Source organism: Heterodontus francisci, chromosome 8, assembly GCF_036365525.1.
Source record: "Heterodontus francisci isolate sHetFra1 chromosome 8, sHetFra1.hap1, whole genome shotgun sequence".
Classification (NCBI taxonomy): domain Eukaryota; kingdom Metazoa; phylum Chordata; class Chondrichthyes; order Heterodontiformes; family Heterodontidae; genus Heterodontus; species Heterodontus francisci.
In genome coordinates this window covers 115447736-115466875 of record NC_090378.1, presented here as the reverse complement: position 1 = coordinate 115466875, position 19140 = coordinate 115447736, and the positions used below count along the sequence as shown (strand labels likewise).

General features: G+C 45.0%; 1 protein-coding gene across 1 annotated transcript in view; it reads right to left on the bottom strand.

Annotated features, from left to right (window-relative positions):
• The window catches only part of LOC137373086 (2-5A-dependent ribonuclease-like), a 95781-nt gene extending 78751 nt beyond the window's left edge, over window positions 1–17030 (bottom strand). The window contains exon 1 of the mRNA XM_068037953.1: window positions 16914–17030. The gene's annotated coding sequence lies outside the window, so the exon portion shown is untranslated. The remainder of the gene's footprint in view (window positions 1–16913) is intronic.
• Between the last annotated feature and the right edge of the window lie 2110 nt (window positions 17031–19140).

The window sequence follows — 19140 nt, the reverse complement described above, 5'->3', positions numbered from 1 at the left end:
GCCTACTCCGCCATTCAATACAATCATGGCTGATCTCTTCTCGGCCTCAACTCCACTTTGCTGCCCGTTCTCCATAACCCTTCAATCCATTACTAATTAAAAATCTGTCGATTTCCTCCTTAAATTTACTAAATGTCCCGGCATCCACTGCTCTATGGGGTAGTGAATTCCACAGACTCTCGATCCTTTTGAGAGAATTAATTTCTCCACACCTCTGTTTTAAATCTGCTACCCCTTATCCTAAAACTATGACCTCTCGTTCTAGATTGCCCCACAAGAGGAAACATCCTCTCCACGTCTACTTTGTCAAACCCCTTCTCCTCTCATTCTTCTAAACTCTGGAGAGTAAAGACAAACCCCTCATTCCTGGAATCAATCTAGTGAAACTCCTCTGAACTGCATCCAATGCAACTACATCCCTCCTCAAGTAAGGGGACCAAAACTGTACACAATACTCCAGATGCGGTTTCACTAATGCCTTGTACAGTTGCAGCAACACTTCCCTACTTTTACACTCTCTATTCCTTTAGCAGCAAATGTCAAAATTTCATTTGCCTTCCTTATCACCTGCTGTACCTGCAAACTAGTTTTCTGCGATTCATGCACGAGGACACCCAGATCCCTCTGCACAGAAGCATTCTGAAGTTTCTCTCCATTTAGATAATTTGTTTTCCCATTCTTCCGACCAAAATTGATAACCTCACACTTATCCACGTTAAAATCCATCTGCCACATTTTGGCCCATTCGCCTAACCTATCCATATCCATTTGTAAATTTCTTATTTCTTCATTGCAACTTACTATCCCATCTATTTTAGTGTCATCTGCAAATTTGGCTATAGCACCTTCTATCCCTGCATCCAAGTCATTAATATATATTGTAAAGAGTTGGGGCCCAAGGACTGAACCCTGTGGCACCCCACTAGTTACATGTTGCCAAATAGAAACAGACCCACTTATCTCGACTCTCTGTTTTCTGTTGGTTAGCCAATCCTCTATCCAAGCTAATAAATTGCCCCTAACCCCATTTGATCTTACCTTGTGTATTAACCTTTTGTGCGGCACCTTATCATGTGCGTTCTGGAAGTCCTTGTGTGGTGCCTTGAAGTTGGATTTAACTTTATAATGCTCCTGTGATGCACCTTGGGTTTTATTATGTTAAAGGTGCTATCTAAATACAAGTTGTTGCTTGTGCTGTTTCAATTGGAATTTCCTGCTGTGCACATTAGGGTGTAGATGATCAGCAGTGCTTCTAACAACTAATAACCCTGCCCACTGCAAATGTGCCTAGATGGCTTCAGCTGCTCAGGAATACTTCAGGATGCTCCCGTTGTTTATCCCCTCTGCTTGTCTCCTACCTGTCAGTGCCCAAACTCAGCTATAATTCTGAGCGGAGGGATGCAAATTTAAACATTAAACAAAATTTGCTGATACCCATTATTTTTTCTGTAAGAAGTGACTGATATTTTGAACAAAAAGAGTTCCTGACATTTTCTTTTCTCTTGAACAATATACGTCTCAAATTCAAATCACACCCCAATTTTTTCAACGGAAAAGATGGTTCCATTGTACCAAAACAGAATTGGACCGGTTGCAAATTGGGAAATGTGATGTTACTGATCTTCAAAGCAAACACTGTGATACATCCTTCAGCTCACAGGAGGATATTGAGGCTGGACTCTGGTTACAGATCGATTCAGTTTAAGAAAGTGTGCAATATGTGGTCAGTTATTGATATACTGGTGTGGGCACTAATATTTATTTCATGTTGTTGACAGGGGGAGCCTGGGCACAGAACCTGTGACCATTTCAATATGGTAAGTGACTTTTGAATACGATCTAATGGTGTTTGAATATATCAACCTGTTAATCCTGAGCAGTAGGATGCAAATGATGACAGTGTTTTCATGTTGATTTCACCATGAGGCTCAAAGTAAACGCTCTGATGTGTCCTGCATCTCCCTGGGAGCATATTCTACCATTAGCTCTTCAGGAAATAGGGCTTTAGTCCCTCTAGCTGGTTGTACAGTTTTTCATCTGATGTCATTGCTCAACTGGTCATTCCACAGACCACTGAAGATAACATTCACCATTCGAGAAGAGCTTGGGGATTGTGCTCACTGCTGTTTAGGGATTTTTTTTATTTGTTCCTTGGCTGTGTGTCGCTCACAAGGCCACGATTTATTGCCCATTCTTAACTGCCCTTGAGAAGGTGGTAGTGAGCTGCCTTAGAATCATAGAAAATTTGCTACACAGGAGGCCATTCAGCCCATCGTATCCATGCTATTGAAAAAACTACCCGTCCAATCTAATCCCACCTTTGAATACCTGGTCCATTGCCTTGCTGGTTACAGCAATTCAGGTGCATGTCCAGGTACCTTTCAAAGAATTAAGAGTTTCTGCCTACCGGACACCCTCCATCCTCTGGGTGAAAAAGTTTTTCTTCATGTCCCCTCTAATCCTTCTACCAATCACCTTAAGTCTGTGCCCCCTGGTATTTGACCTCTCCACGAGGGGAAACAGGTCCTTCCTGTCTACTCCATCTAGGCCCCTCATAATTTTATGCACCTCAATTAAGTCACCCCTCAGCCGCATCTGTTCTAATGGAAACAACCCTAGCCTATCTAATCATGCCTCATAGCTGCAACTTTTGAGCCCTGGCAACATTCTTGTAAATCTCCTCTGTATACGCTCCAGAGCAATTATGCCCTTTCTGTAATGTGGTGACCAGAACTGTACGCAATCCTCTAACCAGCATTATATATAGTTCCAGCATTAAATCCCTGCTTTTGAATTCTATACCTCGGCCAATAAAAAGCATTCCATATGCCTCCTTCACCACTATCTATCTGTCCTACCACCTTCAGGGACCTGTGGACATGCACTCTACCCCTCTCAATATCCTCCCGTTTACTGTGTATTCCTTTGCTTTGATTGCCCTCCCCAAATGCATGACCTCACACTTATCTGGATTGAATTCCATTTGCCACCTTTTCGCCCACTCAGCCAAACCATTGATATCTTTCTGGAGTCTATAGCTATCCTCTTCACTATCAACTACACGGTCAATTTCTGTGTCATCAGCAAATTTCCCAATCTTGCCTCTCACATTTAAGTCCAAATCACTAATATGTACCACAAACAGCAAGGGACCCAATACTGAGCCCTGTGGAATGCTACTGGAAGCAGCTTTCCATTCACAAAAACATCCGTCGACTACTACCCTTTGTTTCCTGTACCTGAGCCAATTCTGTATCCAACCTGCCACATTCCCCTGTATCCCATGGGCTTTCATTTTACTGACAAGTCTGCCATGTGGGACCTTGTCAGATGCCTTACTAAAATCCATGTAGACCACATCCACTGCACTACCCTCATCAATCCTCCTTGTTACTTTCTCAAAAAACTCAAATCAAGTTAGTAAGACATGACCTTCCCTTAACAAAACCATGTTGACTATCCCTGATTAATCCGTGCCTTTCTAAGTGACAGTTTATCCTGTCCCTCAGAATAGATTCTAACAAGGGCGGCGCAGTGGTTAGCACCGCAGCCTCACAGCTCCAGCGACCCGGGTTCAATTCTGGGTACTGCCTGTGTGGAGTTTGCAAGTTTTCCCTGTGTCTGCGTGGGTTTTCTCCGGGTGCTCCGGTTTCCTCCCACGTGCCAAAAGACTTGCAGGTTGATAGGTAAATTGGCCATTATAAATTGCCCCTAGTATAGGTAGGTGGTAGGGAAATATAGGGACAGGTGGGGATGTGGTAGGAATATGGGATTAGTGTAGGATTAGTATAAATGGGTGGTTGATGGTCGGCACAGACTCGGTGGGCCGAAGGGCCTATTTCAGTGCTGTATCTGTTTTAAAAAAAAAAAAAATTTACCCGCCACCGAGGTCAGACTGACCGGCTTATAATTATTTGCCCTATCCCTCGCACCCTTTTTAAACAATGGCATAACGTTCGCAGATCTCCAATCGTCTGGTACCTCTCCTGTATCTAGTGAGGATTTGAAGATGATCCTCTGCGCATCTGCTATTTCCTCCCTGGCTTCCTTTAAAAACCTAGGATACAATCCATCTGGCCAATCAATGAAGATTGAAACTGTCGCTCAGAATTGATTCCAATAATTTGCCCACAGCTGAAGTTGTTAACTAGCCTATAATTACTCAGATTATTCCTTCCTTTTTAAACGACGGTACAACGTTGTCAGTCCTCCAATCCTCTGGCACCACTCCTGTAGCCGGGGTGGATTGAAATATGAAATAAAAACAAAGTGCTGGAAATACTCAGCATGTCAGGCAGCATCTGTGGAGAGAGAAGCAGAGTTAACGTTTCAGGTCTGTGACGTTGCACCAGAACTGGCTAAGGTTAGAAAAGTATTCGGTTTTAAGCAAGTGAAGGTGGGGTGTGGTGGGGAGGAGAAAAAAAAGGAAAGGTGTGTGATAGGGCCGAGGGCAGGAGAGATTAGATAACAAAGCTGTCATGGGACAAAGGCAAACAGTGTTAATAGCAGCAAATAAAGTGGGGGAGGGGAAAAGAGAACAAAAGGGAAGGTGTTGATAGTACAGAGGGCCTGACAATGTAGTCATGGGGCAACGGCAAATTATTTGCTTAAAACCTAATTCTTTTCTAACCTTTTCCAGTTTGGATGAAAGGTCACAGACCTGAAACACTAACTGCTTCTCTTTCCACAGATGCTGTCAGACCTGCTGAGTATTTCCAGCACATTCTGTTTTTATTTAATTTCCAGCATCTGCCATATTTTGCTTTTATCTCAGCATTGGAAACCCTGGCTGATTTTCTCTGTCCTTGAACCAGAGAATTTTTGCACAACCGCTGGGTCGGCAGAGAGTTCAGAATGCAACTCAGAATAGCACTTGAGCTTTTCTGAGCAGAAGGTCCCAGGTCCAAGTTCCACAGTAGGTTTAATCAGCAAGGCAGCAGGAGGGCCAGTAATGGAATGGCATGTGTCATGTAGACCCCCACCTGCCAAGAATGAGGCGCATTAATTTTGTCATATGAACATTGATTTTAAACTGTTGCTATAGTGAAGAAAGGACTTGTTTAAAAAAAAAAATCCCCAGACACTTGGCTGGAAAAATACTTGCATACTACCAAACAGTGCTTGGCGTGACCAAGGACTATTCCGTGGTCCACTTGACCCAAAATGGACAGTGATCACCAGACATTGAAGGTGAGAAAGCTCGCATTCCAGGATGACTGCTAAGATGGCAGAATCCACAAACACAAGTGGTCAAACCAGCTAGTCACATGACTAACCTGCTGGGCAACCTGGGCTTTTTTTGAATTGAGCCACAGCGAAAGGCAGAAGGCTGTTTGAAACTGAAGCTGGAACAAGGAAGCCTCTCTCTCTCTCACTTTCTTTCTCCCAAGCCACCGGACCAGGGAAGACACGTAAACCGAGAGAGAAAAGACTCCGACATCAAAACAAGTTGAAGCGTGAACTGGGCACCAACGAACAGCAGGATTTACTGGCAACCAAAGACGCCACATTAAACTTAAGGACAGTAAATACCTAACAGATATTGCCTCAAACTTTTCCCCTTTATTCTTTTTCTGTCTCTGTCTGCGTGTGTTTATCGCGTATGCATGCTAGCGTGCATATTTGTAGTTGTTAATCACAAGTCGTGGGAGTCAGTTGCCAGCGTCCGCCAGAGCTGGTGTGGTGAGTCGAAGAGACTTTGTAGTTGGCAGGAAAAAAGACAGAGGCGCAAGGGGAGAGCCAACTGTGTAACAGCCCCGACAAACAAATTTCTCTGCAGCACCTGTGGAAGAGCCTGTCACTCTAGAATTGGCCTTTATAGCCACTCCAGGCGCTGCTTCACAAACCACTGACCACCTCCAGGCGCGTATCCATTGTCTCTCGAGATAAGGAGGCCAAAGAACCGGATTAAAGTTTAAGGTTAATAAACTTTCATCTTGCTTGCTTAAATGTAAGAAAACCTGTCTGAATTGATTTCTTTGCCTTACAATTGGAAAGCAGTGAACAAGGGTTCACTGCGGGGGAAGCTAAAGCATTTTTTTTTTAATTAAACCCTGTAACGGTTAAACCAGGTAAAGGCTGAGAGGGAACCCCTAGACCCCTCTCACCTGGTTGTAACACATGATATTTTACTTTCTAAAACCACAGACTAATATACCGTGCAAGTTACACAGCTTGACAAAGGAAAGCTTGTCCGTGTTTGACATTTAACAAAGGTTTCATGCTGAGGTGCTCTGATGATTTTTGTGATGAATGCTCGTCTGAACTGTTGATGTTGAGCAGCAGGTAACTAATGATTTTTCACATAGATTCACCAGGAGCCTCAAAGTAATGATGTGCCCTGCAGCTCACTGATCGCATATTCCATACGTTGTCTCTACAAATAGTTTAGTGGCCTAAGGAATTGTCATACGATGGGGATACCAAACATTCCCCATTGACTTACCAGTTATGAATGGCTTCTGAATATCTTTATTTACATTTCCCTCCCCATGAGGGCTGCAAGTCTATCAGTTATCGTTACTGAGTCTCTCTCTTATTGAAATGAAGTGGAGCAGTCAGCAGACCTCCTGCCTATTTGAAAACCATTTCTGCCTTTGTGCTGTAGCAGACACTGTTTTACCATTTTTCCAGTACAGTATATAAATATACATTTTACATATGATTCCAGACACAAAGTACACAACTTAATCCTAATATAATGCATTGATGCACATACATAATATAACTATTGAGCATAACCACATCATTTCTTAAAAGTATTCTACTTTACAAATGTAGGGTGTGGTGATAATTTGACTTGTCAGATCAAAGGCCTCCACCCCAAACATTGACCTGTCTCTTCTATTTACAGATGCTGCCTGGGAACCTACTGTATGTTTCCATCACTTGTTGAATTGTGAACTTCTGAACTCTAGCTCTCCTGATGTTTCTTGTCTGATGGGAGGCAGCTTTGTTTCTACAAGTAGTTTTTTTTTCTGTAAAGCCGAGTGAGAAGGTGGCTGTTCTGTGCCTGCAGCTGCTTATTGTACTGTGCAGCATAAGTCACTTGTAACCCTGAATAAACCTATTCACTTCCATGGCTCTGGTTTATTTGCTAACAAGTTGGTTGATACCGGTAATCCTCATGATTTAAACTTTTGGAGAATATATTTACATGCTTTTCTGACCATAGAATAGTGCAGGACAGATGACCATTTTGCCCATTGAGTCAGTGCTGGCTCTTTTGAAGAGCAATCTAGTTAGTCCCGTGCCCCTGCTTTTTCCCCATATTCCTGTATTTTTCTCACTTTCAGGTATTTATCCAGTTCCCTTTCGAAGGCTATGATTGAATCTGTATCCACCACTATCAGGCATTACGTTCCAAATCCGAACCACTCGTGTTAAAATAAACTTTTTCTTCATGTGGCCGCTTGTTGTCGATCCTTCCACCATTGGAAAGCGTTTCTCTTCATTTACTTTATCTAAACCCTTCATAAATCTTTTTATCTTCTCCACTCTGAAAACAACCCCAACTTTTCCAGTTTATCCACATAATTGTAATCCGAACTGTCCGAGTATACCTCTTCTGTACCCTCTGCAAAGCCTTAATGTCCTTCCTAAAGTGTGGTGCCCAGAATTGGGCACGATATTCCAGCTGGGACCAAACTAGTGTTTTCTATAGGTTTAGTATAACTTCCTGCCTTTTGCACTCTATACCTCTATTTATAAAAGCCCAGGATCTAGATGTTTTTATTAACTGCTTTGTTAACCTGACCTGCCACTTTCAAAGATTTGTGCATATGTAGTCCCAGGTCTCTTTCATTTTGCACCCCCTTTACAATCATACATTTTGATAGGAAGAATAAGAGAACTGGTATCACTTCACACTTTTCTGCATTCACTTTCATCTGCTATGTTTCCAGCCATTCCACCAGCCTGTCCTCTTGAAGTTTATTATCTTCCTTACTGTTTTCTACACTTGCAAGTTTTGTGTCATCTTCAGATTCTATAATTGTGCCCTGTACCCTCAAGTCCAACTCAGCAATGTGTATCAAAAACAGCAGTGGTCCGAGTACTGAACTCTGGAGGTCACCAGTCTGAGAAACAGCCATTCACAACTCTGCTTTCTATCCCTTAGCCAATTTTATATCCATGCGACCACTGCCCCTTTTATCCCAGGGGTTTCAATTGTGCTGACAAGCCTATTATGTGGTACTTTATCAAATGCCTTCTGAAAGTCAATATACATATCAACTGCACACTCATCCACCCAACTATACCAAAACATCAATTAAGTTCATCAAATATGATTTTTCCCTTAAATCTAGGCTGGCTTTCCTTCAAAAGTCCATGCTTGTCCAAGTGGCTGTTAATTTTCTCCTCGATTATTGTTCCTAAAAGCTTCCAATCGCTGACATTCAGCTGACTGGCCTGTAATTGGCAGATTTAGCCGCCTTCTCCCATTTTCGAACAAGGGTGTAATATTTGCAATCCTCTACTCTGATACGACACCTGTATCTAAGGTGGATTGGACAATTGTGGTCAGCACCTTCACAATTTCTACTCTTCCTTCAGCAACCTAGAATGCATTCCATCTGGACCAGGTGCCGGGTGGCTTAACCACTTTACTGCCAGCCTTTCTACTACCACCTCTTTATCTATTTTTATCTGATCCAGTATCCCAACAACCTCCTTATTGTAGTTTTGGTGAAATTCTCTTAGAATCATAGAAAATTTAAGACACAGAAAGAGGTCACTTGTCCATTGTGACTGTGCCGGCCGAAAAACTACTCACCTAATCCCACCGTCCAGCATTTGGTCCATAGCCCTGCAGATTATGGATATGCACTTGAGGTGCATATCCAGACTTCTTTCCAATGAGGTGAGGGTCTCTGCCTCAACTCCCCTTTCCGGCAGTGAGTTCCAGACCCCCACCACCCTCTGGGTGAAAAAGTTTTTCCTCATCTCCCCTCTAATTTTTCCACCGATCACTTTAAATTTATGCCCCCTCGTCACTGACCTCTGCTCAGGTGAATAGACCCTTCACCTCCAGTTTATCCAAGCCCCTCAAAATTTTGTACATTTCAATCAGATCTCCCGTCAGCCTTCTGTCTTCCAAGGAGAACAACCCCAGCCTATCCAATCTTACTCATAGCTGCATTTTTCCAGTCCTGACAACATCATCGTAAATCTCCTCTGTACCCTCTCTAGTGCAATTACATCCCTTCTGTAATGAGGTGACCAGAACTGCACACAGTTGTGGCCAAACCAATGAGTTCTACAGTTCCAGCATAACCTCCCTGCTCTTATATGCTATACCTCAGCTAATAAAGGAAAGGATTCCACATACCTTCTTAACCACCTTATTGACCTGTCCTGCTACTTTCAGGGATTTGTGGACATTCAATCCAAGGTCCCTCACTTCCTTTACACCTCAGTATTCTCCCATTAATTGTTAAGCTTAGTTTAGAGATACAGCACTGAAACAGGCCCTTCGGCCCACCAAGTCTGTGCCGACCATCAACCACCCATTTTATACTAATCCTACACTAATCCCATATTCCTACCACATCCCCACCTGTCCCTATATTTCCCTACCACCTACCTATACTAGGGGCAATTTATAATGGCCTATCAACCAGCAAGTCTTTGGCATGTGGGAGGAAACCGGAGCACCCGGAGGAAACCCACGCAGACACGGAGAACTTGCAAACTCCACACAGGCACCACCCAGAATTGAACCCGGGTCGCTGGAGCTGTGAGGCTGCGGTGCTAGCCACTGTGCCGCCCTTGTGTATTCCTTTGCCTTGTTTGACCTCCCCAAATGCTTCTCCAAGTTGAATTCCATTTGCCACTTCTCTGCCCAACTGACCAGACCGTCAATATCTTCCTGCAGTTATCCTCCTCACTACTGACCATACGGCCGATCTTTGTGTCATCTGCAAACCTCTTGATCATGCCCCCTACATTTACGTCCAAATCGGTAATATATACCCCAAAAAGCAGGGGACCCAGTACTGCGCCCTGTGGAACACCACTGGAAACAGCCCTCCGGTTGCTAAAACACCCATCAACAATTACCCTTTGTTTCCTTCCACTGAGTCAATTTTGTATCCACCTTGCTGCATTTCCCTGGATCCCATAGGATTTTATCTATTTAACCAGTCTGTCATGTGGGACCTTGTCAAAAGCCGAGCTAAAATCCATGACTGCACGACCCTCATCCATCTTGTTACTTCAAAAAATAAGGTTTAAGATCTTGTTTGACGAACTTGAACTAAAGTCCATGCTGACTATCCTTGATTAACCTGTGCCTAAGTGACAGTTTATCCTGTGTCTCAGAATAGATTCCAATAATTTGCCCACTACTGATGTTAGACTGTTACAAAAATTTCTAAATTCACTTGTAACAGCCCTTCAAAACACTCCCACAGGGGATGCTGAGACCAAGTGGGCCCACATTAGAGACGCCATCTATGAGTCAGCCATGACCACCTATGGCAAACGTGTGAAGCGGAATGCAGACTGGTTTCAATCTCATTTTGAAGATCTGGAACCTGTCATAGCCGCTAAGCGCATTGCACTGTTGAACGACAAGAATGCCCTCAGCGAGTTAACATCCGCAGCACTTAAAGCAGCCAGAAGCACTGCACAAAGAACAGCCAGGCGCTGCGCAAACGGCTACTGGCAACACCTATGCAGTCATATTCAGCTGGCCTCAGACACCGGAAACATCAGAGGAATGTATCATGGCATTAAGAGAGCTCTTGGGCCAACCATCAAGAAGATTGCCCCCCTCAAATCTAAATCAGGGGACATAATCACTGACCAACGCAAACAAATGGACCGCTGGGTTGAACACTACCTAGAACTGTACTCCAGGGAGAATGTTGTCACTGAGACTGCATTCAATGCAGCCCAGCCTCTACCAGTCATGGATGAGCTGGACATACAGCCAACCAAATTGGAACTCAGTGATGCCATTGATTCTCCAGCCAGCGGAAAAGCCCCTGGGAAGGAGAGCATTACTCCTGAAATAATCAAGAGTGCCAAGCCTGCTATACTCTCAGCACTACATGAACTGCTATGCCTGTGCTGGGACGAGGGAGTAGTACCCCAGGACATGCGCGATGCCAATATCATCACCCTCTATAAAAACAAAGGTGACCGCGGTGACTGCAACAACTACCGTGGAATCTCCCTGCTCAGCATAGTGGGGAAAGTCTTTTCTCTGGTCGCTCTAAACAGGCTCCAGACGCTGGCCGAACGTGTCTACCCTGAGGCACAGTGTGACTTTTGTGCAGAGAGATCGACCGTTGACATGCTGTTCTCCCTTCGTCAGATACAGGAGAAATGCCGTGAACAACAGATGCCCCACTACATTGCTTTCATTGATCTCACCAAAGCCTTTGACCTCGTCAGCAGACGTGGTCTCTTCAGACTACTAGAAAAGATTGGATGCCCACCAAAGCTACTAAGTATCATCACCTCATTCCATGACAATATGAAAGGCACAATTCAACATGGTGGCTCCTCATCAGACCCCTTTCCTATCCTGAGTGGCGTGAAACAGGGCTGTGTTCTCGCACCCACACTTTTTGGGATTTTCTTCTCCCTGCTGCTTTCACATGCATTCAAGTCCTCTGAAGAAGGAATGTTCCTCCACCCAAGATCAGGGGGCAGGTTGTTCAACCTTGCCCGTCTAAGAGCGAAGTCCAAAGTACGGAAAGTCCTCATCAGGGAACTCCTCCTTGATGACGATGCTGCTTTAACATCTCACACTGAAGAGTGCCTGCAGAGTCTCATCAACAGGTTTGCGGCTGCCTGCAATGAATTTGGCCTAACCATCAGCCTCAAGAAAACGAACATCATGGGACAGGACGTCAGAAATGCTCCATCCATCAATATTGGCGACCACGCTCTGGAAGTGGTTCAAGAGTTCACCTACCTAGGCTCAACTATCACCAGTAACCTGTCTCTCGATGCAGAAATCAACAAGCGCATGGGAAAGGCTTCCACTGCTATGTCCAGACTGGCCAAGAGAGTGTGGGAAAATGGCGCACTGACACGGAACACAAAAGTCCGAGTGTATCAATCCTGTGTCCTCAGTACCTTGCTCTATGGCAGCGAGGCCTGGACAACGTATGTCAGCCAAGAGCGACGTCTCAATTCATTCCATCTTCGCTGCCTCCGGAGAATACTTGGCATCAGGTGGCAGGACCGTATCTCCAACACAGAAGTCCTCAAGGCGGCCAACATCCCCAGTTTATACACACTATTGAGCCAGCGGCGCTTGAGATGGCTTGGCCATGTGAGCCGCATGGAAGATGGCAGGATCCCCAAAGACACATTGTACAGCGAGCTCGCCACTGGTATCAGACCCACCGGCCGTCCATGTCTCCGCTTTAAAGACGTCTGCAAACGCGACATGAAATCCTGTGACATTGATCACAAGTCGTGGGAGTCAGTTGCCAGCGTTTGCCAGAGCTGACGGGCAGCCATAAAGGCGGGGCTAAAGTGTGGCGAGTCGAAGAGACTTAGTAGTTGGCAGGAAAAAAGACAGAGGCGCAAGGGGAGAGCCAACTGTGTAACAGCCCCGACAAACAAATTTATCTGCAGCACCTGTGGAAGAGCCTGTCACTCTAGAATTGGCCTTTATAGCCACTCCAGGCGCTGCTCCACACAGCACTGACCACCTCCAGGCGCGTATCCATTGTCTCTCGAGATAAGGAGGCCAAAGAGGGGAGAGGGATGTTAGACTGACTGGCCTGTAATTATTCGGTCTATTCCTTGCTCCCTTTTTAGAGTCATAGAGTTGTACAGCATAGAAACAGGCCCACCACGTCCATCCAGACCGTAATGCCTATCTATACTAATCTCACCTGCCATTATTAATTCCATATCCCTCTATGCCTTGCTCATTCAAGTACCTATCCAGATGCCTCTTAAATGTCGCTACTGTTCCTGCCTCCACCACCTCCTCAGGCAGCTCATTCAGATACCCACTATTCTTTGTGTGAAAAATTTACCCCTTTGATCCCCTTTAAATCTCCTCCCTCTCACCTTAAACCTATGCCCTCTAGTTTTAGTCGCCCTTACCATGGGAAACAGACTCTGGCTATCTACCCTATCCCTGCCTCTCATAATTTTATATACCTCTATCGTGTCCCCTTTTAGCCTCCTTCGCACCAGGGAAAACAGACCCAGCCTATCCAGTTTCTCTTTATAACTCAAGGCCTCCAAACCAGGCAACATCCTTGTGAATCTTTTCTGCACCCTCTCTAGCTTAATCACATCTTTCCTGTAGTGCGGTGACCAGAACTGCACACAGTGCTCCAAATGCGGCCTAACCAACGTTATGTACAACTGTAACATGACATCCCAACTCTTGTACTCAATGCCTCAGCCGATGAAGGCAAGCATGCCACACGCCTTCTTCACCACCCTGTCTACCTGTGTTGCCACTTTCAGGGAACTATATACTTGCACCCCAAGGTTTCTCTGCTCAACAACACTCCCTTGGGCCCTGCCATTCATTGTATATGTTTTGCCCTGGTTTAACTTCCCAAAATGCATCACTTTGCACTTGTCTGCGTTAAATTCCATTTGCCACTCCCTTGCCCACTTTCCCAGTTTATCTATATCCTAATGTAACCTTAACAACAACCTTCTTCATTGTTCACTATACCACCAATTTTGGTGTCACCTGCAAACTTACTAATCATGACCCCTACATTCACATCCAAGTCATTAATATATATGACAAACAACAGAGGGCCCAGCACCGATCCCTGCGGCACACCACTGGTCACCGGCCTCCAATCTGGAAAACAATCCTCCACTACCACCCTCTGCCTCCTATCACCAAGCCAATTTTGTATCCAATTGGCTAGTTCACCCTGGATCCCATGTGTTTGAACCTTCCGGACCAGCCGACCATGCGGGACCTTGTCAAAGGCCTTGCTAAAGTCCATGTAGACAACGTCCATTGCCCTGCCCTCGTCAATCCTCTTGGTCACCTCCTCAAAAAACTCAATCAAATTCGTGATACATGATTTTCCACGCACAAAGCCATGCTGACTATCCCTAATCAGACCATGCCTTTCCAAATGCATATAAATCCTGTCTCTCAGAATCCCTTCCAATAACTTTCCCACCACTGATGTAAGTCTCACCGGCCTGTAGTTCCCTGGCTTATCCCTGTTGCCCTTCTTAAATAAAGGCACAACATTAGCTTTCCTCCAGTCTTACGGTACCTCACCCGTGGCTAACGATGATACAAAAATCTCTGCCAGGGCCCCAGCAATCTTCTCTCTCACTTCCCATAGCATCCTAGGGGTAAATCCTGGGGATTTATCCACCTTAATGTGCTTCAAAACCTCCAACACCTCCTCCTTTGTAATGTTGATATGCTCCAGGATATCGCTGTTCCCTCCCTTGAACTCACTAGCTTCCACAGTAAATACAGACGAGAAGTATTCATTTAAGACCGCACCCATTTCCCTTGGCTCCACACATAGATTACCACACTGATCCTTAAGGGGACCTACTCTCTCCCTAGCTACCCTTTTACTCTTAATATACTTATACAATCTTTTAGGATTCTCCTATATCTGCCAGGGAAATCTCATGGCCCCTTTTTGCCTCCTAATTTCCTTCTTAAGTGTACTCCTACATCCCCTATACTCCTCGAGGGACTCGCTCGATCCCAGCTGCATTTACCTGACATATGCCTCCTTCTTTGTCCTGACCAGACCCTCAATAACCCTCGTAAACCAAGGTTCCCTAAACTTGCCAGCCTTGCCCTTCCATCTAACAGGAACATGCCGGCCCTGAACTCTTCCTATCTCACTTTTAAAAGCCTCCCACTTGCCAGACGTCCCTTTACCTGTAAACAGCCTCTCCCATTCAACTTTTGAGAGTTCCTGTCTGATGCCATCGAAATTAGCCTTCCCCCAATTTAAGACTTCAACCTGAGGACCAGTCCTGCCCTTTTCCATATCTATCTTGAAGCTAATAGAGTTATGGTCACTGGTCCCAAAGTGCTCCCCCACTGACACATCAACCACCTGCCCATCCTCATTTCCTAAGAGGAGGTCGTGTGTAGCCCCTTCTCTAGTAGGGCCATCCACATACTGCTTCAGAAAACTATCCTGCACACACTTAACAAATTCTTCCCCATCTGATCCCTTAGCACTAATGCAGTCCCAGTCAATATTAGGGAAGTTAAAATCACCTACTATTACAACCCTATAATTCCTACACCTATCTGTGATTTCCCTACATATATGCTCCTCCAATTCCCTCTGACTATTGGGGGGCCTATAGTATAATCCCATCAAAGTGATCACCCCTTTCTTATTTCTAAGTTTTACCCATATGGCCTCGCTGGATGTTCCCCCCGGGATATCCTCTCTAAGTACTGCCATGATGTCCTCCCTAATCAATAGTGCAACTGCCCCTCCTCTCTTACCTCCACCTCTGTCACGCCGGAAAGATCGGTACCCCGGAACATTGAGCTGCCAGTACTGCCCATCCCTCAACCGCGTTTCCGTAATAGCTGTAATATCACAATCCCATGTACTGATCCATGCTCAGAGTTCATCTGCCTTACCTGTAAGGCTTCTTACATTAAAGTAAATGCAGATTAGCCTATCAGACCTTCCACACTCCCTATACTACCCCTGCCCGGCCTGTCTACCTGACTTGCTTGCTTTAACCTCTACATTTGCCTCAACTATCTCATTGGAGAGACTATTATTTTGTGTCCTACCCCGCTGCCAGACTAGTTTAAACCCTCCCGAGTTGTACTAGCAAACCTCCCCGCAAGGATATTGGTCCCCTTCCAGTTCAGATGCAACCTATCCCTCTTGTACAAGACAACTCTGCACCAGAAGAGATCCCAATGATCCAAGTAGCTGAAGCCCTCCCGCCTACACCAGCTCTTCAGCCACACATTCATTTGCCTAATCCTCCTATTCCTACCCTCACTAGCATGTGGCACAGGGAGTAATCCTGAGATTACAACCCTAGAGGTCCTGCTTTTTAACCTTCTGCCTAACTCCCTATATTCACTTTGCAGGACCTCATCTCTTTTCCTGCCTATGTCGTTAGTACCAATATGGACCATGACCTCTGGCTGCTCACCCTGCCCTTTCAGAATGTCCTGCAGCTGCTCCGAGACATCCTTGACCCTAGCACCAGGGAGGCAACATACCATCCTGGAGCCTCGTTTGCGGCCACATAAATGCCTATCTGCACCCCTTACGATACAATCCCCTATCACTATAGCTCTTCCACCCCTTTTCCTCCCCTGCTGTGCAGCAGAGCCCTCCATGGTGCCATGAGCTTGGCTGTTGCTGCTTTCCCCTGGGAGGTCATCCCCCCCAACAGTATCCAAAGCGGTATATCTGTTTGAGAGCGAGATGGTCACAGTGGACTCCTGCACTACCACCTGCGCCTACTACTCCGTCTGGTGGTCACCCATCCCTTTTCTGCCTGTGCAGCCATTACCTGCGGTGTGACCACCTCACTAAACGTGCTATCCACGACGTCCTCAGCCTCGCAGATGCTCCACAGTGAATCGGGTAGCCAGTAACTGCAGATGGATACACTTCCTGCACACATGGTCCTCAGGGACACTGGAAGCGTCCCTGATTTCCCACATAGCGCAGGAGAAGCATATCACGGGGCCGAGCTCTCTTGTCATGACTTACCCTTAGATTAATTAGTTACTCCCTTAATTAAAAAATACTAATTACACTAGGGGCCTTGTTCTACCCACTCCAATCTAAAGTCCTTAATAAGCTACATTGAATTTAAAAAAACACTTTAGTAGTACTCACCTTATCACCAGAGGTATTTTTATCAATAAAAAAAACTTTCCCCTTTTTTTTTAAAGATATTTAAATGCACTAACAGCAGTGACTCACCCAACCAACCACCTCACAGCTCTCCTCTGACATCACTGTTGGCTTTTTTCCTTTTTTTTTCAAAACTCTGGAAGAGGTCTGCTCGTTTCGCTCCCGAAAGGTAAGAGACTGGGCCTCGATCCTGGGGCTCGATTTATAGGCTCCACTATCGGCGTTCTCCCCTCAGGTCCGCTCCGCTCCTCTCCGCTCCCGAAAGGTAAGAGACTGGGCCTCGATCCTGGGGCTCGATTTATAGGCTGCGCTCTCGACGCTCTCCCCACAGGTCCGCTCCGCTCCGCTTCCGGAAGGTAAGAGCTTTTTAAACAGAAGTACAACGTTAGCAGTTCTCCAATCCTCTGGCACCATACCTGTGTCCAGTGAGGACTGGAAAATGATGGTCAGACCTTCTGCTATTTCCTCTTTTGCTTCTTTTAACAGCCTAGGGTACATTTCAACTAGCCTTATTTATCAACCTTCAAGGAAGCTAATCCCATTAATACTTCCTCACTCCCTATGTTTATCACATCCAATACTTAACATTCCTCCTCCATCACTACAATATCTGCATCGTCCCCCTCTTTTATGAAGACAGGCGCAAAGTATTCATTAAGAACAATACCAATATCTTCCGCCCCTACACATAGGTTACCTTTTTGGTATTTTATGGGCCCTGCTCTCTCCTTAGTTATCTTCTTACTCTTAATGGATTGATAAAACATCTTTGGGTTCACCCTGATTTTGCTTGCCAATATTCTTTCGTGCCCTTTCTTTGCTTTCCTAATTTCCTTTTTGATTTCACCCCTCCACTTTCTATACTCCTCTCGGCTTTCTATAGTATTGAGTTGTCGGTGTCGGACATAAGCTTTCCTTTTCTGCCTTATCATACCCTGTAAGCTCCTTGACATCCATGGGGCTCTAGGTTTGGCCAGGTCTTTGTGTTAACATGTTTACTCTGAACCCCTCGAATCTCCCCTTTGAGTGCCTCCCATTGTTCTGACACTGATTTACCAAGTAGCTGTTTCCAGTCCACTTTCGCTAAATCACTCCTCAGTTTAGTAAAATCGGCCTTTCCCCAATTGAGAACTCTAACTCCTGTTCTTTCTCTGTCCTTTTCCATAATTATGAAACTGACTGAATTATGATCACTACCGCCTAAATGCTCTCCCACTGCCACCCCTTCCACCTGCTCATCTTCATTTCCGAAAACTAAATCTAAATCTGCGCCCTCTCTTGTTGGACTTGCTACATACTTCTTTGGTAAACACTGATACAAAGTACTCATTCAGCACCTCCGCCATGTCTTCTGCCTTCACCAATAGATCTCCAATTTGATTTCTAATCGGCCCCAGAGCTCCTCTGATAACTTTTTTACTGTTAATATTCCTATAGAAGACCTTTGGACTCTCATGTAGCTGCCAACCGATTCTCATCCTGTCTCTTTGCTCCTCTCATTTCACCTCTGTGCACTTTTTATTTTCATCCTCATTCTGCCTTGTTTTATCAAGCTGACAGCTGTCACATGTTCCCTTTTTCTGAGTCACCCTACTCTCTGCCTCCTTCACCATCAAGGGAGCTCTGGCTTTAGTTGCTCTCCCTTCCCCATTGTGTACTGAACCATCTTTTCTTGAAAGACTGCTCATTGCTCTATTGCATGTTTGCTAATCGTCAACTCCAATTTACTAATGTCAGATCCCTCCTCAATTCACTGAAATCGGCCTTCCTCCAGTTAAGTATTTTTGTTTTCGATTGCTCTTTGTACTCCTACAAATCTAAACTTTAGACTGTAATCACTTCCCAAGATGCTCCCCCGCTGTGACATTCTGCACTTGACCCACTTCATTCCGCAAGACTAGATTCAGAAATTCCTTCTTCCTCATTCGGCAAAAAACACTAATGAAGAAAATTCTGAACACACCAGAAATTCTTCCCCCTTTCTGACCTTAACACAATCACTGTCCCATTCAATATTGGGGTTATTAAATTCTCCTACAAGCACTACTTTAACAGAAGTGCATGAACTATAATTTCCATGCAAATCTGCTCGTCTATGTCCTTCCCATTAATTGCTGAGCAATAAAATACAGACTAGTGTAATGTCACCTTTACTGTTCATCTCCAATGAAAGCCCCTTAAGGACATTTTCTAGCACTATAAGATTTTCCTAAATTAAAACTGTTACCCCTCCTTTTTTTCACCCTCCCAATTTTTCCTGAATACCCTGTATTCAGGAATATTGAAAAGCAGATCC